This window comes from Bos javanicus, chromosome 28 (assembly GCF_032452875.1).
Source record: "Bos javanicus breed banteng chromosome 28, ARS-OSU_banteng_1.0, whole genome shotgun sequence".
NCBI classification, from domain to species: domain Eukaryota; kingdom Metazoa; phylum Chordata; class Mammalia; order Artiodactyla; family Bovidae; genus Bos; species Bos javanicus.
The window spans coordinates 2,278,105-2,285,844 of record NC_083895.1 but is presented as its reverse complement, the minus strand read 5'-3'; positions in this window follow the sequence as shown (position 1 = coordinate 2,285,844).

Genomic DNA, 7,740 nt, shown 5'->3' with positions numbered 1-7,740 from the left:
CATGGTAACTGGCAGTCAGGACTCATACTCCCTCTAGGTCCAGGCCCCTCCCATCTTTACTGATTTAAGCAAATACCAGGAAAAGCATATTTTAGAGCAAATCCAGATGCTCTGGTCTCGAAGTAGAAAGATGAGAAAAACAGCGACAGAGGCAGGAGTAGAAGGGAAAAACAAAGAGGAAGAGGGCTGGGAGCTGTGGGAAGGGGTGACTGGTAGGGATGGGGTGGGCAGCTGGGGGAGGGGACAGGGGAGCATCTACCTTACAGGAGTGGGAGGTAGTTATAGAGCAGTCAGTAGTTCAGACTCTCCCTCTGACCCTGAGCAGGAGGCTGGAGGCTGAAGAATTCATGAGGAGGAAACTTGCAGCTCAACTTCTGCAATCCCACTTGGTAAGAGCACATGGTTTAAAATGAGCTCAGTCGGGTGCTTGGCGCCCAGGTCTCTGGGTCTCAATTGTGTCTGTCTCTCCTGAAGCTCCGGGAACCAGCCCGTGGGCCATGGGGAGCCATACTGCCCTCTTGGGCAGAGGGGTCAGGCAGGACACCACAGTGACATGTCTTCAGGGCCGGCTTTGTCATCCCGCCTCTGTCCTCTCCTGTGTGTCCACCTGCGATCAGAGGTGCATGGTTCCGGCCGGCGAGAGGAGAGACAGAGCCGTGACTGTATGCAGCAGTCCACGGGGAACAGTGGACAGAGACCAGGACAGGCAGCTAAACCCACGTATAGCTGGGATCGAATCTTGGGCTGGTTGTAGAGGATATTATTTGATGTTTGAAGAACTTGGTATTTGGATGAAGAATATATAGTTGCATCAGTTTTTAAATTTTCTGAATTTGAAAATGTTAGTGTTATTATGTAATAGAGTATCTTTGTTCTTAGCGGAAAATGCTGAAATATTTAGGGATAAAAGGGAATGCTGTTTTTGCAACTTACTTTCAAATGTTTCAGAAAATAATAATTATTAAATATGTAAATACACACACACACACACACATATATGGAGAGAGAGAATGTAGCATAATGTGAATATCTGATGGGATATAGGGAGTCTTTTGTAGTATTCCTACAAAATTACTTCTCTCTTTTGAAATTGTTTCAAAATAAGAAATTACAAAATTAAAAAGTAGAAGATACAGAACTCTTAGGATCATGTTTTTGGGGCGTGTTTCCCAGCTATGTTAGAATGCCTGGGTGTGTCTGCTCCACCAGGTTCGGCCTGAGCCTGAGGTGAGCAGCTGCTGCTTTAAGACACATTCCTTCTCCAGGAAAGCGTGCTCACAGTCTGCATGGACAGACAGATATGCCCTGGCAGAGCCTCTTCATCCCACCTCTGTTGCCCCCGGCTCACTCAAGTCCTGCTTGCACTGTGCAGACTCAGTTCTGAGCTAACTCTACTGAGACAGGCGTGATCTCTGGTGGCTGTAGGGTGGGGCAGCTTGAGGTTGGTGGCTGGGAGCAGGGCCTCAGCTCTTCTCTGCTTTGAAGAAAGAGTTCAGCTAAGAGATGAAGAGTAGTGAGGCAAGTTAAGTGTTGATTAGCAGAGAAGATACCTGGGGAGAAAGCGCTGGGCTGAAAGAGCGAGAGAGAGAGAGACCTGGGCACTCCCCTGTGTGCATGCTTTTAGCCAAGATGGATTCCAGTGTGAGGGTCTCTGAGAGATTTGCAGACATTTTATGGGCTAGTGCCCCTTCCCCTGAGGATCCTTTCTGAGCATGCACAGTCTGGGAGGTCTCCTTGACCCCAAGAATGAGGAATATGTGGCCTCTTTATCGTTGACCTAAGCAGGGCTTAACCCCTCTCTGTTCTGCCACTCCTTTTATCTTGAAGTGCCCACAGGAGACACAGTCCAGCTGCTTATCCTATTCCTTTGTTATTATCTTTGTCTCAAAGCATAAACAGGAGGCTAGTAGTAGGTGTCTAACCTGGGGCCTATCTATCTCCTTCCTCAAGAGGCCTAAGTCACCCACCCAAACCCAAGGGTGTCCCATGTTGACTGGACCCCCAATTTTCCCTGTGTCTTTTTGCTGACACTGTGGACATGGTGTTCCTGGAGAGGGCTCAGAGTCCCTCAGTCCTTCCAGAATGCAGAGGTGGCAGTACTGACACCAAGGGAGGGATCCTTAGAGGCAGTGGAGGTGTGCTGCCAATGAGGAACTGGGAAAGACTGACAGTATAAAGAGACCAGGTCAGGGGAAAGGCAGGCACACTGTAGGAAGGCGGAGCACAAAATGTGTTGGAAATTGTGTGTTTGTTCACCAAATATTTTGTGGCTGCATATCCAGGCACTACATGAGGCACATAGTATAATCACAGGTACAGCCCCTGCTCTGTTCTGGAGCTTGCAGGGGCTAGGAGACTAGGAAGGCTGGCCCTGATGGGTAATGAAGCCTCATAAAGTGAGCGGGTGAAGGGGAAATGGTGCTGGTTAGAAAGTTTGGTCCCATACGATGGGGGATGAGGGGGAATTCTTGAATATCAGGGAACCCACTTTTCTGCAGGTCCCATCAGCCTGACAGGTAAAACTCAAACTATATGTCCCAACAATAGTAATTATTTTAAAACTCAAAGTTTTTTGGACTCTGCTGGCAGTCCAGTAGTCGGGACTTTGCTTTCCAAATGTGGGGGTGCAGGTTGCATCCCTAGTCAGGGAGCTGAGATCCCGTATGTGGGGGACAGGTTGGATCCCTGGTCAGAGAGCTGAGATCCCATATGTGGGGGTGCAGGTTGGATCCCTGGGCAGGGAGCTGAGATCCCGTATGTGGGGGACAGGTTGGATCCCTGGTCAGAGAGCTGAGATCCCATATGTGGGGGTGCAGGTTGGATCCCTGGGCAGGGAGCTGAGATCCCGTATGTGGGGGACAGGTTGGATCCCTGGTCAGAGAGCTGAGATCCCATATGTGGGGGTGCAGGTTGGATCCCTGGGCAGGGAGCTGAGATCCCGTATGTGGGGGACAGGTTGGATCCCTGGGCAGGGAGCTGAGATCCCGTATGTGGGGGACAGGTTGGATCCCTGGTCAGAGAGCTGAGATCCCGTATGTGGGGGACAGGTTGGATCCCTGGTCAGAGAGCTGAGATCCCATATGTGGGGGTGCAGGTTGGATCCCTGGGCAGGGAGCTGAGATCCCATATGCCTCACAACTGGGAGGCCCAAGCATGGAATAGAAGTGGTCATAACAGGTTCAGTAAAGACTTTAGATACGGTCCACATTAAAAAAAAAAATAACAAAAACAAAAAAACACAAACAAAAGCTTTTCATCTCAAGCTCTCAATAGTGGCCTTGAGAATCAGGGATTTCAAAACTTCAGGACCCTTCCCCTCTCTGGTGCCAGGGGGTCCCTGTCTTCCAGCAGGTGAGTGACACCCATGCCCAGGCTCCGTGTTGGTCTTACCTCCAGGTTGCCTCTGGCTTCTTCTTGTAGGGAAGTTTCTCAACCACCTCCCTCTCTTCTCTAGAGGGAAATGCATTTATTTGGTTCTTACTTACTTTTATTTACCATTTACTTGTTGAATAGTAATGTGCTCCAGAGTTGAAAAGTAAAAGGTGTAAAAGGTGCGTAACCATAAAGGGTCTGTCCTTCCTCCCAGTCACCAGTCTTCCCAGAGAATGTATTTCTTTTGTATTTCTCCACAGATAGTCTCTGTATTAAGGAATGCATTTTTCTTCATTTTAAATAAATTCTAGTACCCTTTTGATACTGTTTTGTATTTGCATCCTTCACTTATTTAAAATATATCTTGGGGGAACTTTCCCAGTAGTCCAATAGTTAATACTTCACCTAATGCAGGGAGTGTGGGCTCCATCCCTTGTCAGGGAGCTAAGATCCCACATGCCTTGAGGCCGAAAAACCAAAATAGAAAACAGGAGCAATTTTGTAATGCATTCAGCAAAGACTTTAAAAATGGCCCGCATCAAAAATATCTTTAAAAAATCAAGTATTAAATATATCTTGGAATATTGGAGCTTCCCTGGTGGCTCAGACAGTAAAGAATCCACCCACAATGCGGGAGACCTAGGTTCAGTCTCTAGGTTGGGAAGATCCCCTGGAGAAGGGCAAGGCAACCCACTCCAGTAATCTTGCCTGGAGAATCCCCATGGACAGAGGAGCAACTAAGCACAGCACAGCACATGGGAAACAAATCTGAAAAAGAATATATATAAAGGAGGAAACAGACAGAACAGGCTCCATCTTGAAAGCAGGACTCCATGTTGGGCCAGACTGTGGACTTTGAGCTATATGCCCAATATCTATGGAAACGACATACTAACTGGAAAACCAGGCCCCCGGAAGGAAGAGCCCCAGGACTCGTACCTAGACTCCCTGTTGCCTAAAAGAAAACCCTAATTATCTGTGTAACCGAATAGAATCATACATTCTATTATGCTTATTGAGGTATGACCACAGGTCTATTCATAATTATCCAGTGTTAACTACCTAGGCTTAAGGCATATGAATCACGGGTTGAATTTGATTGTATCTTTCTTTTCCTTTGTTCAGACTAGTTTCAGGGAATTTAGGGAGGTGAGTTTGGGCACTTGTACACTTAGGGTATATAAGGTTTTCACAAAAACTGGTCGCAGTCCTTGGCTAAGAGGAGACTCTTCCTTGAGCCCTCCAGTGTAATAAATTGTACTCCACTATCTGCATTGTCCTTCTGAGTGAGTTTGTTTCCTGGAATGCATGGATACAATATATATACTTATATGTATAATTGAGTCATTTTGCTGTACACCCAAAACTCACACACACTCTTAATCAACTATACTTCAATAAAAATTTTTAAAAAATCATCTTGGAGGTAATGCACCATTGTTGCAGGAAAGGGGACCCCTTCCAGGGCCCGAAACTGGGCTCTTGTCTAACACTCGGAAATGAATTGTCTTAGGAGACACATCTGCTGACAAAGCAAGAGATTTTACTGGGAAAGGGCACCCGGGTGGAGAGCAGTAGGGTAAGGGAACCCAGGAGAACAGAACTGTGGCTCAAAGTCTTGGATTAGTTTCCGGGTTGTCTTTAGCCAATAAGCTGACTCAGAGTCCTTCCTGGTGGTGCATGCCTTGTTCAGCCAAGATGGATGCCAGAGAGGAGGATTCCGGGAGGTGGTCGGACATGTGGTGTCTCCTTTTGACCTTTCCTGAACTCTTCTGGTTGGTGGAGGCTTATTAGTTCCATGTTCCTTACCAGGACCTCCTGTCATAAAACAACTCATGCAAATGGTTACTATGGTGCCTGGCCAGGGTGGGCGGTTTCAGTCAGTGTGCTTCCCCTAACACCATTAGTATGTGAGGCTTGTCTCATTCTTTCTGTGACTGCATTTATTCCATTACATATATGACCTGTGATTTAATTGATTCTCTCTCTATTAATGGTTGTTTAGGTTTTTTTCAAACTCTTCCCAATATAATACATATACAAATATAATGCAGGTGAAAATCCTAAAAGCGGAGTTGTTGAGTCAAAGGATATTAATGGATCCTGCTGGATTTCTTTCCACTGAAGTACTGATCGCCATGGCCACCAACCATTTTATCAGCACATATTTTACCCCACACTTGCTGCCGTAATACTTACCATTTTTTGACATTTATAATTTTGTAGGTGGAAAAAATGGAGACCCAGTGATATTTTAACCTGCATTCCTCTTGTTATGACCAGATCTGTACATTTTTCATGTTTTATTTTCATTTTATTTTAGAAGAACTTTCCTTTGATCATTATCTTTTTCAATTATTTTTGTTTTTATTGAAAAGGAGCTCTTTATATATTAGACCAGATTGGCTCTTTGTTAGTGATATGAGTTGCAAAAGGTATTTTTCAGTTGATTGTCTTTTAGCTTTACTTATGTTGATTCCAGATGTTCAAGCTGGTTTTATAAAAGGCAGAGGAACCAGTGATCAAATTGCCAACATCTGCTTGGAAAATCCCATGGACAGAGGAGCCTGGTAGGCTGCAGACCATGGGGTTGCGAAGAGTCAGACACAACTGAGCGACTTCACTTTCACTTTTCACTTGCATGCATTGGAGAAGGAAATGGCAACCCACTCCAGTGTTCTTGCCTGGAGAATCCCAGGGACGGGGGAGCCTGGTGGGCTGCCGTCTATGGGGTCTCACAGAGTCGGACATGACTGAAGCGACTTAGCAGCAGCAGCAGCTGGATCATCAAAAAAGGAAGAGAGTTCCAGAAAAACATCTATTCCTGCTTTATTGACTATGCCAAAGCCTTTGACTGTGTGGATCACAATAAACTGTGGAAAATTCTGAAAGAGATGGGAAGAGCAGACCACCTGACCTGCCTCTTGAGAAACCTATATGCAGGTCAGGAAGCAACAGTTAGAACTGGACATGGAACAGCAGACTGGTTCCAAATAGGAAAAGGAGTACGTCAAGGCTGTATACTGTCACCCTGTTTATTTAACTTATATGTAGAGTACATCATGAGAAACGCTGGGCTGGAAGAAGCACAAGCTGGAATCAAGATTGCCGGGAGAAATATCAATAACCTCAGATATGAAGATGACACCACCCTTATGGCAGAAAGTGAAGAGGAACTAAAAAGCCTCTTGATGAAAGTGAAAGTGGAGAGTGAAAAAGGTTGGCTTAAAGCTCAACATTCAGAAAACGAAGATCATGGCATCTGGTCCCATCACTTCGTGGGAAATAGATGGGGAAACAGTGGAAACAGTGTCAGACTTTATTTTTGGGGGCTCCAAAATCACCGCAGATGGTGATTGCAGCCATGAAATTAAAAGACGCTTACTCCTTGGAAGGAAAGTTATGACCAACCTAGATAGCATATTGAAAAGCAGAGACATTACTTTGTCAACAAAGGTCCGTCTGGTCAAGGCTATGATTTTTCCATTGGTTATGTATGGATGTGAGAGTTGGACTGTGAAGAAAGCTGAGTGCCAAAGAACCGATGCTTTTGAACTGTGGTGCTGGAGAAGACTCTTGAGAGTCCCTTGGACTGCAAGGAGATCCAACCAGTCCATTCCAAAGGAGATCAGCATTGGGTGTTCTTTGGAAGGAATGATGCTAAAGCTGAAACTCCAGTACTTTGGCCACCTCATGCGAAGAGTTGACTCATTGGAAAAGACTCTGATGCTGGGAGGGATTGGGGGAAGGAGGAAAAGGAGACGACAGAGGATGAGATGGCTGGATGGCATCACCGACTCGATGGACGTGAGTTTGAGTGAACTCTGGGAGCTGGTGATGGGCAGGTGGCCTGGCGTGCTGCGATTCATGGCGTTGCAAAGAGTTGGACACGACTGAGTGACTGAACTGAACTGAACTGATGTTGATTTTTGCCATGCAGATTTTAAAACATTTATATGTAAGTGGTTGACCAAGTTTTTCTTTTATGGCTTCTATAATTTGTTTCACGATTAGGAAAGTATTCTTTATACCAAAATTATTTTTAAAAACTATCCCATGGGATCTTCTCATACTTTCATGATTTAATTTTTTATCTTAAAAATTTAAATCCACACTACATATCCTGTTGTAAGATGTGAAGTGTGAATTCCACTTCGTGCCTCCACAGATGGTTACCCACTTGTCCCGATGTCATATTTTCTGCACTGATTTGACGTGCTATCCTTTCACACACTACATTTTCACTTATGCTTGGGTTTATTTGTGGACTCTTGATTCCATCCCATTTATCTGCTTATTTTTTCATCAGTATCACACTATTCTCATGATTAACTAACTGTCTTAATAGTTGCCTAGATGACCCATCAT